The 13,509-nt window shown below is 49.7% G+C and overlaps 1 pseudogene; it reads right to left on the bottom strand.

Annotated features, from left to right (window-relative positions):
- Window positions 1–987: 987 nt before the first annotated feature.
- Window positions 988–1,563, bottom strand: LOC114707714 (annotated as a pseudogene).
- Window positions 1,564–13,509: the final 11,946 nt, after the last annotated feature.

Genomic DNA, 13,509 nt, shown 5'->3' with positions numbered 1-13,509 from the left:
CCAGCTTCCCACTGGGCTGTGCATGGGCTTGCACCAGGCCATAAGACCCTGCAGTGGGGTGCTGCAATGAGTCTGGACCCCGGGAGAAGCCAGGCGTGTGTTCAAACCCTGGCTTTGCTCCAGTGCTCCTTCACCCGAGTCCGCTTTGTCCTTGTGAAGCAGAGCTTTCTCCTGGGATCAGATTACCATTCCTTCCTGTCCTTTTTTTTTTTTTTTTGGTTGTTGGTTAGTTTTTATCTTTCTCAGCATCTCCTTCATAGCTGCCACTTGGCCCTCATTCATGGGCGCCAGCATCTTACCCTGCCTCCCGTTTCTCCATTTCTCTGCCCTGGCCAGTTCCTAGGCCCCCCTGGGGCTGTTCTCTCTCTGGGCCCATGTCTGCACTCCCTGCCTGTCCCTTTTCTCTTTTATTTTCTCCCCTGGCCCTCATTACCCCAAGGGCTGATCAATGGCAGCCGCTGGTTATTGATCTGGGTAGGCATCCAAGTGTGACTGCCCCAGGCCAGTATTGATGGAGAGAATCGGTAGTGAGGCTGGAGGAGAGTGTGGCTGGGAGCTGGGGGTACAAAGGAAGGAAGTGGGGCTCCCTCTCCCCTGCCGGGACTTGACAGTGGAACTTGGTGGTCCCCCCCCCCCCCCCGAGACACTTTCTCTGCAGAGTCCTGGCTGTCCTGGAACTCGCTCTGTAAACCAGAGATGCCCCTGCCTCTGCCTCTGGTGCTGGGGTTAAAGGTGTGGGCCACCATCATGCCCGGTTGACAATGGGACTTCTTTTTTTTTTTTTTTTCAATTTAAATGCACTTTATTTTTAGACAACCTACATGACATGTCTTTTCTTTAAAAAAAAAAAAAAAAAAAAGAGAGAGAGAGAAAGAAAAAAACAATGTCTCCACTCCAAATAAATCATGGTCACAATAAAAGCTCAAGATGACATCAGTCCCATTTGTCCTAAGTCCTGGTGTTGTGCGGATGGTGAGCAGCAGTCGGTTACGGTGACAGGTGATAGATCCAATTTGTTAACATTTTTCCATCTCTAAGCCATCCTTAAAGAAAATCATGAATGGAGTCACACCATCTTCACGGTAGTCCAGAAGAGCAACCATGCCATCTGGATTCATGTTTTCACCAATAAAAAAACTGGTAGTTATTGAAATTAGCAAGGATGTGCTTAATTTGCTCTGCAGTAAACCCCCAGGCATAAAAGGCTTTACTCTTTCTGGTTTCTGCTCTTCAAGTTTGCCTTTGAGTGATTTCATGTCATCTTTGATGTACTTTTTTGTAGGCCTCTTTTGTGAAGCTGGTTTCTTGTAAGTGGTGGTTCATGACAATGTCCACACCGGTGACTACTGTGCTTTCGGTACCTTCGCCCTCTGGGCCTTCGGCGGAAGCATTTCCACCAATGAGCGAGTCATCGATGTTACCCTCTGTTCTACTGACCATCTTGCCCTCCACCTCCAGGCACAGCCCGTCCGAGATCTCCCGGATCTTGTAGATGTCGGAGAAGAGCTCGTCATGGCTGATGAGGTCCCGGTAGATGATCATGGTGGAGGCTGGGGGACGGCAGCGCTAGCCTGACAGCGCGGAGCGGAGCGGGTGCGGTGCAGCCAGAGCGGCGCTCGGGGGAGGGGGGGGCGGAAAAGCGACAATGGGACTTCTTAAAAGAGTAGCTCTACCAGGTGAACGGGAAGGGAGTGGCAGAGTGCTTCTGAAGACAGAGGTCAAGGCTTAGCTCATACTAGTGAGTACTTATTGAGCACCTACTGTGTGCTAGAAGGGGACTATAGCAGCGAATCAGCAAAACAAAACAAAATGTAAAATTACATAATACGATAAAACTACAGCAGCAAGTGGAAAGAGTTGTGTAATTTTTTTCTTAAAGATTTGTTTATGTATATGAGTGCTCTATCTGCATGCATGCTTTTATGCCAGAAGAGGGCAGCAGATCCCACTAGAGATGGCTGTGAGCCACCATGGGGTTGCTGGGAATTGGACTCAAGACCTCTGGAAGAACAGCCAGTGCTCTTAACTGCTGAGCCATCTCTCCAGCCCCCAGAGTTGTACAGATTTAAGCAGGGAGGCTGAGGCAGGAGGATGAAGCATCACAGGGTAGCCTGGACTACATAGCAGCTTCCAGGCCAGCGAGGCTATACAAGCAAGTTCCTGTCACAATCACCTCCCCATCCTTCCTAGAAAAAAGGAAAAAAAAATGGCACTCTAGAGTGTGGGCCATCTTGGTATCATCCCGGGGGCTCAAATGTCCAGTCGTGTCCATGATCAATCTCTAGCCCTAGCAGGTGTGGAAGGGAAGCTTGAGGCAATGACAGTCAGCAGCCAGGCCACAGCCACCATACAAAGGCCAAAGGGTCATTATTTGTGACTTCTTTCCCATTAATACTGACCTTGATGTTGGGCATGACCCAGGCAGGCCCCATGCCAGACCCCTCACTGCCCAGACTTCTTAGACACCATTCTCTGCAGTCCCATCAGATAAGTCTAGACCAGCCAACACTACGAATACCTGCCCGGGGCTTTGTACCGCAGGGTAGGGGCAGAGAAGGTGTTTATACCTTCCCCACATCAGCCCCCCAAATTCTAAATCTAATACCCCCATAAAGTATATAGTGCATCCCATTTCCAAGATGATATGTAGAGGCAGGGATGGGATGGGTGGAAGAAGGCAGGGGAGCCCCACCCAGCCTGTGACCCTGAGAGAGAACCATAGGCTGCAGACTAAGCCCTCCTCCATCTCTGCACAGATGCTCAGAGGTACACACAGACAGACAGGTACAAACCTCTGCCTAAGCCCTGAAGGAAGACAGGGACCTCCAGATGGGGTGCTTGCTCCCCATAAATCCATGACATATCCAGGGTCTTACTGCCCTAAGGACCAAGGTAGTCTACCCTCACCCCTGCATCACCTGCCCACCCTGGCATCCCTCCCCTCCCTTAGAGGCTGTGCTGGTAGTTGAAGGGGTGAAATGGGAGCGGGCGAAAGGCGAAGGCGTCTCCGAGTAGACTCGCAGCAAATTTGGAAGAACATCAGTGGCCTTTCATGAGATTGGAGTTTTCTCCAGGATGGGTTGGGCCGTCTCTGAGTACGGAAGCCGAGCTGGAAGGGCTGAGGGATTAGGTGTCAACCACACAGCACCAGAGAGGCAGAGGGCCAGCAGACAGGGAGGGTGCCAGGCTGCCGTGCAGCTGATCTGCTAGGTCCAGACAGAGACCTGGCTGGAGTGTCCACCGTGGCCCAGATGGGTTCACAACGCAGGAGTCTGGACTCCAGGCCTCAGAAAAGGAGGGGATATGGGGAGCAGTCACTGGGTATGAGGATGTGCAGCCACTGGGGTCACTGACTTCCAGGGAAAAGGTTTTTTACCTTTTATGTATATATAAAATAAAAATGTTCACAGGGTTAGTTCTGATCAGCACAGTTTGCTGAGTACCTGATAGGCCTGGGCACCTGTTACCACCATTCTGCAGAAAGCCTTGAAAGGGTCAGGCTTTTTCAAGCTTCCGTGACTGAGCCTCTAGATCATTAAATGTTCTTCAGATAGTAGAAAATGGATAGACCTTTGTTCAAGTGAAGAAAATGAGATCCGGAGACATTACGGAAGATGTCCGAAGCCACGTAGCTGGCGGGTGGTAGAGGCAGAACCTGAACTACAGCCCTCCGCTGGCTTCTAACATCCAAACTTCCTCCATTCTCTCGCGAGCAGACCCCCAGCAGGCCATGAAGGTGCCACATCCTCGCCTCTCTCCTCTTCCAGCCCAAGTCACCTAGATCCAAAGGCAGCTGCTCCGGGATTTGGGTTCAGGCTTCATGGTGACAAGAACCCAAGGGGACCTCCTGTGTGACTAGACCCAAATCACAGATAATCTTCCAGTTCAGAGGACCTGGTCAGCCATGATCCTGCTCACTCCATTGGCTGAATTCTTCAAGCTTTTTCCTTATAGAATGGTAGAAGGGACCAGAGGTGACCAGCACAGCCCTCATATCCTCAGCCTGAAGCCCTGGAGCAATATCTTACTCAAGAGGTCAACTGAGTCCTTGCACTCCTCCAGTGACAGGAAGCTCACTACTTGTAAATTACCCATTTTACCTCCAGCATCCTGTTAGACAGAGCAGCTACCTGTTCCTCTCCAGGCATTTGTAAGCAGGCTCCACAGTGGCAACCTGATGGGGCGTCCCGCCCAGGGATGTGTCTGCAGGGGTGTGCTCCAAATGAAGCCTGTCCCAGCCTTGTATGGACATGTCATGTGAGTTCATGGATGTGCATGTATGTTCTCCCTACAGCCTCTGCCCAGGAGCTGGAGGCGACTCTCTGGTACCCGAGACAGACCAGATTTATGGCACTGGGAGAAATATTTAGGCCTGAGACAGTTTGGTTGTGTTAATTATGGAAATCTAAAGATAATCTATATTTAATGCTGAATTTTGTCAAATTTGCTAAAGAATTAGGGGAGCGTGTGCAAATAGTGACACTTCAATGAAGAACAAGGTGCAATTAAACTCTGAAATTTACAGTGGAATAATTGGAGAGCATGACAAATATAGTTATCAGCAGCAACTAATTAGGGGTCTGCTCGAGGTTTCTGGGCTTGATTAATCTTGCCTGGATGTTAATAAGTTATATGGGGCAGATGATACTGGTTTGCAGTCTCCTCCTTTCCATTCTTGATCCAGACCACTTGGTATGAGAATGTGATCCATACAGTTCATCCCTTGGGCTAGCCTGGCCTAAGGGGGAGGTGGGGATGTCACTGTTTATATACTGAGACCTACCTCTTCAGGTAAGGATAGCACAAACACCTTGAACTATCCCCTATTCTCACCTGGATTGATGGATAAGTTCTTTTTCTTTTCTCCCGCTCTGCCTCTTCCTTTTTTTCCCCCCTCTTTCTGTTCTTTTTATTTTATTTTATTATATTGTTTTTTTTTTTTTTGAGACAGGGTTTCTCGGTGTAGTTTTGGTGCCTGTTCTGGATCTCACTTGGTAGCCCAGGCTGGCCTCGAACTCACAGAGATCCGCCTGGCTCTGCCTCCCGAGTGCTGGGATTAAAGGTGTTGGCCACCACCGCCCGGTTTCTTTTTCTTTTTTGAGACAGGGTCTCACTGAGTTCCAACCTCTTTCTTATGTAGCTGAGGCTGGCCTCAAACTCCCGACCCTCCTGCTTCTGCCTCCCATGTGCCAGGATTGCAGGCTGCACCACCGTGCCTGTGGCTTGGTTGGCAAATCCTTCTCAGTGTCTTCCTGGAGGTTTGTTGGAACTGAAGGCGAGAGGGTGTGGAGACAAACAAGCCTTAGGTTCTCACCGAGCCCGGATAGGTCAGATCTGCTCCCCGGGTACTTGTCCTCCTGTCTCCTGTGTGGAGGAGGGGGCACTGGAGGGCTCCCAGCCTGATCCACTACAGATTCCACACACACAGCTTCTTTGGTTCAGTGCCTCTCTCCCTATCCCCTTCCGGGACAAGGCTGTCTGGAGCCTGGTCTGTGAGCCTTCAGTTCAAGTTTAGGCTGGGGCTGAGCTTCCCCAGCTGGGGTGTGGCTGCCAACCCAAGGGCTGCTGGTGAGCCCGGCTGTGAGGCCAGAACGGCCTTTCTTGCTATTCCCCCCATCTCAGAATCTGCCCTGGCCTAGAAGCCCCCTCGGCACTGATGTTTTTTGTCTCCCTTCAAGAGCCTCCCCACCTTTAGGGGTCTCTGTGTAACTAATTCCCACAAACCCTCTCTTCCACCACCTACCCGTTCCTCGGGTGTTGTCTCAACGGCCAGGGTCCCCCAGGCATCCTCTGAGGAGAAGGGATGTGTCTGTCAGCTCTGTGCAAGGGTCCCCTCCCAAGCAGCCTCTTGCTACCTCCTGACTATCCAGATGTGATATCATCTGGCACAGGCCAAGGACAGCCTGGCAGCCACGGCGGAGACTGATGAGTTGGACAGACTTGGTCTTTGCATCTTCCATACTCGGTGCCTCCAGACAGGAGTTCTGTGTGAACATGTCAGAGGAGGATGGGACCCTGCTGTGCCTGGTGGAGAAGACAGCCAGGAAAGGGTGTTGGAAGAGGACAGGGACCCTCAAAATTCAGCCTCCTGAGAGGAGGAGGGGAGCTTCTTGGCAGCCTTGGTTTTTATTTCTGCTTTGGGTCTGAAGAACTTTGGGGTCGGGGCTATTATTTTTAAATGTTTTTTGTTTTTCAAGACAGGGTTTCTCTGTGTAACAGCTCTAGCTGTCCTGGAACTTGCTTTGTAGACCAGGCTAGCCTCGAACTCACAGAGATCCACCTGCCTCTGCCTCCTGAGTGCTGGGACTAAAGATGTGCTCCACCACTGCCCGGCTAAATGTGTTTTTTAAACATTACATGTATTTGTTTATTATTTTGGGGGTGGCTCATTCACCATGCTGTGGAAGTTACAGGACAATTGAGGGAGTTAGTTCTCTCTTCCCACCATGTGGGGCCTGGAGACTGAACCGAGATTGTTAGGTCTGGCAGCAAGGGCCTTCACCTACTGAGACATCTCATCAGCTCTGGAACTAAGTTTTTCTTCTTTTCCTTTTTGTTTTTTTGAGACAGGGTTTCTCTGTGTACTTTTGGTGACTATCCTGGATCTTGCTCTGTAGACCAGGCTGGCCTCAAACTCACAGAGATCCACCTGTCTCTGCCTCCCAAGTGCTGGGATTAAAGGTATGTGCCACTGCTGCCTGGCTTGGAGCTAAGTTTTTTTTTAAATGATTTTATTTATAGGGTTGGAGAGATGGCTCAGTGGTTAAGAGCACTGGCTTTTCTTCCAGAGAGCAACCACATGGTGACTCACAACCATCTATAATGCAGTCTGGTGCTCTCTTCTGGCCTGCAGGTGTAAATGTAGGCAGAACACTGTATACATAATGAATAAATAAATATTTTAAAAAAGGTTTTATTTACTTTCATTTTGTATGTATGAATATCTCTCCTGTATGATGTGTGTGCACTATGTACATGCAGTGCCAGAGGAGGACAGCAGCAGAGGGTGTTGAATACCCCAGAACTGGAGTTACAGAGGGTTGTGAGCCCCAGTGTGGGTGCTGGGAGTCAAACCATGGTCCTCTGGAAAAGCAGGAAGCTGTCTTAGCCACTGAGCCACCTCCCTAGTCCACTGGGGACTGTTCTTATTAGAGTCAAGTTCTGGTTTAGATTTCTGAGAAACAAAGCCATTGCACCCTCTCTCGCATCCAGGGTCACCAGAACCTCAGCTGAAGGGCTGGGGGACATCACTGCATCAGTTCTTTCCTCCACTTCTTATGCCCTCTAGTCCTCCACTTTCCACGATGACTTGCATATCTTTAATTTTTAAAAATTATTTTATGCATATAAGTGTCTTGCCTGGATGCATGTCTGCCCACCACATGAGCCTGACGCCAATGGAGGCCAGAAGAAAGCATCAGATGCCTTGGAACTGGAGTTACAAATGGTTGTAAACTGCCTAATATGGGTGCTGGGAAATGAACCCAGACCTCTGGAAGAGCAGCCAATGTTCTTAGTTGCTCAGCTGTCTCACCAGCCCCCTGGCATGCCTTTTATTTTTATTTATTTGTTTGTTTTGGGGAACAAGTTCTCACCAGGCTGTCTTTGAACTCACAGAGATCCCCTATGTGCCAGCCGGGTGGTGGCGGCACATGCCTTTAATCCCAGCACTCAAGGAGGCAGAGGCAGGTGGATCTTTGTGAGTTCGAGGTCTACAGAGTAAGATCCAGGACAGGCTCCAATGCTACACAGAGAAACCCTGTCTCAAAAACAAAACAAAACAAAACAGACATGTGCCACCACACGTGGCTCTTGAATGTTAGGACTGGGAAGTTAACTGGAGCCCAGCTCTTAGATGCCTCCCCTCCCTCTGCACTCAGGGAGGGAAGCTCCCAGTTTGAGGCTTAGTTTGTTCAGTAAGAAAGGAATTTTGTGAAGTCTCCTTCAAGCTGAGAATGTTGCTATGGTTAACTCGGAACACTGTGCTGGGAGAAAGGGGCTCATGCTTGCTATCTTTCCAAACAATAGGTCCAAAGGTACATCACATCTCTGCTCAGAAACCTTCTGGGGCTCCCCATTGCCTTCAGGATCAAGTGCAGACATTTTAGCCTTCTGATCAAAACTGCCCATGATTGGTCCCAAGCCAGTTCCTTTTCCCCTTGGGCTTCTTGAGGTCCGTCAAATGACATTACTCTTCTTCTTCTTCTTCTTCTTCTTCTTCTTCTTCTTCTTCTTCTTCTTCTTCTTCTTCGTCTTCTTCTTCTTCTTTTTCTGAGACAGGGTTTCTCTGTGTAGCTTTGCGCCTTTCCTGGAACTCACTTGGTAGCCCAGGCTGGCCTCGAACTCATAAAGATCCACCTGCCTCTGCCTCCCGAGCGCTGGAATTAAAGGCGTGCTCCACCACCGCCCGGCGACATTACACTTCTTAGTCCCCGAGTCTGTAGGCTTAAAAAAAAAAGAGATTCATTTTCATTTCATGTACATTTGTATTTTCCATGTCTGTGTGTCTGTGTGAGGGTGTTGAATCCTCCGGACCTGGATTGATAGATGGTTGTGAGCTGCCATGTGGGTGCTAGGAATTGAACCCAGGTCCTCTGGAAGAGCAGTCAGGGCTTTTAATCTCTGAGCTATCTCTCTAGCTTCATGTAGGCTTTCTTTCTTTCTTTCTTTCTTTTTTTTTTTTTTTTCTTTTTGGTTTTTCGAGACAGGGTTTCTCTGTGTAGCTTTGCACCTTTCCTGGGACTCACTTGGTAGCCCAGGCTGGCCTCGAACTCACAGAGATCCGCCTGGCTCTGCCTCCCGAGTGCTGGGATTAAAGGCGTGCACCACCACCGCCCGGCGCTTTTTTTTCTTTCTTAAGACAGGGTCTCATGTAGCCCAGGTTGGCCTCCAAGTCACTATATATAGCTGAGACTGTTCTCCGGCTCCTCCTGCCTTCACTTCCTGAGGAGTTGCTTAGGTTATAGACTTTAGAGATAGTTCCACATCTAAAATACCTTTCACTCCCACTCCCATCCCCACACCAATCTCGGGAAGTTTTAGCTACACGTGGCACCTCCCAACCCTTTCCTGGAGTTTCCTAGTTGTCTGCCCCTGTGAATTCCCTGTGGCCTCTGACTTTCCTTCCAGTGGTTTTTGCTGCGGTCTCTTGTGATGTCGGACTTTGCCACTAGAGGGCAGTAGACTCTGTAGACACAAGCAAAGTTTGAGCCCAGAAGAGCCGCAGCCACCCCTAGCCTGACTTCACTGGGCTGTCCCCTGGACCTCCAGCCTGAGGCCCTCACTACTGGATTCCAAGGCTAGAGGACTTGGGGACAAGGCATATTTCAGCAGAGTAATTTCTTTTGAGATCTGCGTGGAAATGACAGAAGGAGTTTTTCATGGTGGCGTCACGTTGAGAGGTCCCCAGGGCTGGGTTGATTTGGCCCACACTCCAGATGGGGAAATGTCTGTCACCATTGCATCTCACAGACGCTGGTGTGTCAGGTGTGCGGAGGGGACGGGTTAAAGAGCGGCTCAGTGCAAATTGCTGAAGGTGACCTGGCCTGAAGGCAGAGAGCCGGAATTTGAATCCAGATCTCTCTGACTTCCATGTCTCCCCCCCCCTCCCCCCCCATAATAGCCTTTCCAGTCATTCAAGATCCTGCTCTAATCTTTTCTTGTCGTTGTCACATTGAAGGCAACTGAAAATGATGCCTCGGGCCTCAGACCTTAGTTTCCAAACCTTCATGTGCTGTGTGTCTGTGGCCAGGTCCCTGGCCCCTCTGAGCCGCAGCTTTCTGTAAACAGGTCAGGTGACGATGCTTAGCCCCTCCCTTCTTCCCGGGGCTACGTGGGATGGAATGAGATGATGGTTGCTGAGAGACCCCTCTCCTCTAGAACCCCTGTGATTTGGGGCTCTTGGTTTACATCTTGAGGGCTGAGAGGGTTTTCTAAACACCCAAGGTCTCTTCTAGCCCTCTGTTGGGGAGGAAGAATGATGTAGGGTCTCCTTCCTTAGGAGCTTCGAGCCTTCACAGCCGCTGGAAGCGATCGGGCTCCGTTGTCATGGTAACATGGACCAGCCGCCTGCAGGGCCGATCCTGTGCCAGCCGCATTGACCTCACTTAGGATGATTACTTTTCGGCAAATAAAATAATTGTGTTAATAAAGAGGCTGTTCGCCCCTCACCCCCTACCCTGCTTGGCCTGCTTCCCATCCCCGTCTGGGGCAAAAGCAGCTTCTTCTGCCCTCTTACCTCCAGCAGGGATGCGGGTGGGGAGGGCATCCTGCATCCTCTGGTGGGACGAGGACCGGGGTCCTGCCTGGGTTTTACTTTGCAGAAGCACTCAGCATCACCTTGTCTTGCCTTTGCCTCCGAGCCAACATCTGAGTGAAAGTCGCCCAGGTTCGAGATGCTAGCGCCCATCCTGTCTGCCTTGGATGTGTTTTTGAACACATCAGGCCTCAAAAGCTGTCATAAGAAATCCTATTTATTGGGGGCCTACTGTGTGTTCCTTACAAACACCCTTGCAAAAGGCCACAGTTTTGCCAGCCGTGTGAGTTGGGGCTTCAATACTACTTCACAAGTGAGAAGGCTAAAGCTCCGGTAGAGAAAATGCATGGGGCTTTTACTTTTTTTTTTTAACGTATTTATTATTTGTGGTGTGTGTGTGTGTGTGTGTGTGTGTGTGTGTGTGTGTGTGTGTGTGTGGTGTGTACACATGCCAGCATGCTATGGTGTGCATGTGGCGGTCAGGAGAAACCTTTGGGAGTCAGCTCTCTCTTCCACTGTGTGGGTCCCAGAGCTGGAACTCATGTCACCAGGCTTGGTGGCCAACTTTGTCAACTGCTCAATTATCTCACCAGCTCCCTTTTTGCTTTGAGAGAGGGTTTCATGTAGCCCAGGATGGCCTCAAACTTGCTGTGTGGCTGAGGGTGAGTGCTAAGTAAGCACTCTTATCAGCCGCGCTACATCCCCAGCTCCAAACAATGAACAGGACGCATTGGGTGGGTTAAATCAGAATATGTGAGTTATATACCCACAAAGCTTTCCCCCTTGAGATAGGTCTCATGTAGCTCAGGCTGGCTTTGAACATGTTGCATAGCTAAGGATGACCTTCTGGTCTTCCTACATCTACCTCCAGAGGGCCAATTAACAGGAACGTCTCACCATGACCAGTGAAGGTGTTAGGGCTGGAAACCTGGCAGTCCACTCCACAGGACAGCTGTTTTATGCAGCGCTGGGATAGAGTCCAGGACTTTATGTGGACTAGGCTAGTCTTCTACAGACTGAGTTATGATCCCAGCCATGGCTTCTTCTCCTTAGAGACAGGGTCTTGCTGAATAGCTGGAGATGGCCTCAAACTTGATATTCTCCTTCCATGGCTTCCCAAGTGCTGGGATGACAGGCACACACCACTCCAAGCCCAGTGAAAATGTGCCTTTACTGAGCTTGGAACCCAGGCCCTCTGCAGAATGGGATGTCCTAAGGAAAACATCCCACCATGGGCTCAGTGCTGGCCAGGGCTTCCAGGGGGGGAAATGGAGACTGTAGTATTGCTGGGACTCTGACAGACAGTGATGGCCACCCATTGTAAGGTGAGGTGAGCGCCACTGGACAAAGAGGCCCCTAGGGTAAAGGAGGATCAGACAAGCAATCACTGGGGTTCTGGTCAGTGGCTGACATGTTCCAGCTGAGTGGTGGAGTACACCACAACTGTTATCTCCCAAGATGCTCCTTACAGACCCATTTTACAGATGAGGACAATGAGTCTCACAGGCACTGAGTAAGTTTGCTAAGGTCACACACCTGGCATGGAGTCAGGATTCAGACTCAGATTTTCTTAGCCTTACTGTCTGGGCTCAGTGCTCATCAGACATTGTCAGAGAGACGAGAGAGAGCATCTGTGTTTATTACTTGAATCCCTTGTTAAGATAAAGACTTGCCAAAAGGGGGTTGCCAAAACTTTGAGCCACTTGGGAATTTATTTTTCACCAATAAACAAAACAATGCATTGTGATCAGAGATTAAAGTCATCCATTTAAAAAATAATTTATTTATTTGTATTTCATGTGCATCGGTGTTTTGCCTGACTGTATGTTGGTGTCAGATCCCTTGGAACAGGCGTTACAGACAGTTGTGAGCGCCATGTGGGTGCTGGGAACTGAGCCCAGGTCCTCTGGTAGAGCAGCCAGTGCTCTTAGCTGCTGAGCCACCTCTCCAGCCCCTAGAAATGTCATCTGAAGCCTCACAGTCAGTGACAAAAGTCACGGCTTTTGTAGCAAGCTTTCTTTTGGGCCACCAACCAGCTCCCAAATCATGACACAGAGACTTCTTATTAGTTCTGAACGCTCAGCCTTACCTTAGCTCTCATTTTAATCTGTTTCTCTTTATCTACATTTTGCCTCAGGGCTTTTTACTTTTCTTTCTCTCTCTCTCTCTCTCTCTCTCTCTCTCTCTCTCTCTCTCTCTCTCTCTCTCTCATCTTACTTTCTGGTTGTCTCCACATCTGGCTGGAGGCTGCCTGGCTTCTGGCCCTGGGTGTGTCCCTCGTCTCTCCTCTTGAGCCTAGATTCCTCCTCCTCCTTATTCTCTTTGTCCACCAGCCCTGCCTATCCCTCTCCTGCCTAGCCATTGGCTGTTCAGCTTTTATTATTAGACCAATCAGGTGCCTTAGGCAGGCTAGGCGAAACAAATGCAACACATTTTTACATAATTAAACAAATGTAACACATCCTTACATTGTTAAACAAATGCAGCATAAACAAATGTTACACACCTTTACACAGTTAAAGTAATATTCTGCAATGTAAACAAATGTAACACATCTTTACATAGTTAAAATATGTTGCACAACAGCCTTTGCCAAAGGTATATGGTGAGCAGAAAAGCTTTTATTTATTTATTTAAAAACATTACATTTATTTACTTGTGTGTCGGGCTGGGGCACATATGCCACGGCGTTGTGTGTGGAGGTCCGAGGACAACTTGCGCAAGTCCGTTCTCTCCTTTCACCATCCCTGTTCCAGGAACGGAACTTGGGTCACCAAGCTTGGTGACAAGTGCCATTCTCTCTCTGAGCCATTTCACCCACTCCAGAACAAAGCTTCTCAACTGAAATGGTTGCTCACTGGATCTTGGGGGCTCCGTGACTGAAGGAGCAGTGTCACCTCCACATCATGCCAGAAGTCGACATTTGGGGTCCTCCGTAAAGACGTGTCCCAGGCTAGAAGCCCTCACCTCGGGAGTAGCATCCCACTTCCTGGAGACAGGATTCTGAGCTGGAGTTGCCTGCCTGGTGCACTAGGTGGCGCTCCGATACTGGCCAATGCTCAGATCGTGCCGCGGTCAGTGGGCAGGGTGGGCACCAGGAGGAAAGCAGGTCTCACTAGGCCTAAAACCCAAGGCTAGAGCTGTGCCAAGGGCACCTGGACCCAGATCCCACCCTGGGGATCGGAGGCTGAGCATCACTCATCCATGACTCCTGGTCACTCACGGGGCTCCAGCGTTTAGTTCTAAAATAACAG

The sequence above is a fragment of the Peromyscus leucopus genome, chromosome 8b (genome assembly GCF_004664715.2).
Source record: "Peromyscus leucopus breed LL Stock chromosome 8b, UCI_PerLeu_2.1, whole genome shotgun sequence".
Classification (NCBI taxonomy): Eukaryota; Metazoa; Chordata; class Mammalia; order Rodentia; family Cricetidae; genus Peromyscus; species Peromyscus leucopus.
The sequence above is the reverse complement of the archived record's forward strand: the minus strand, read 5'-3'. Positions and strand labels throughout refer to the sequence as shown.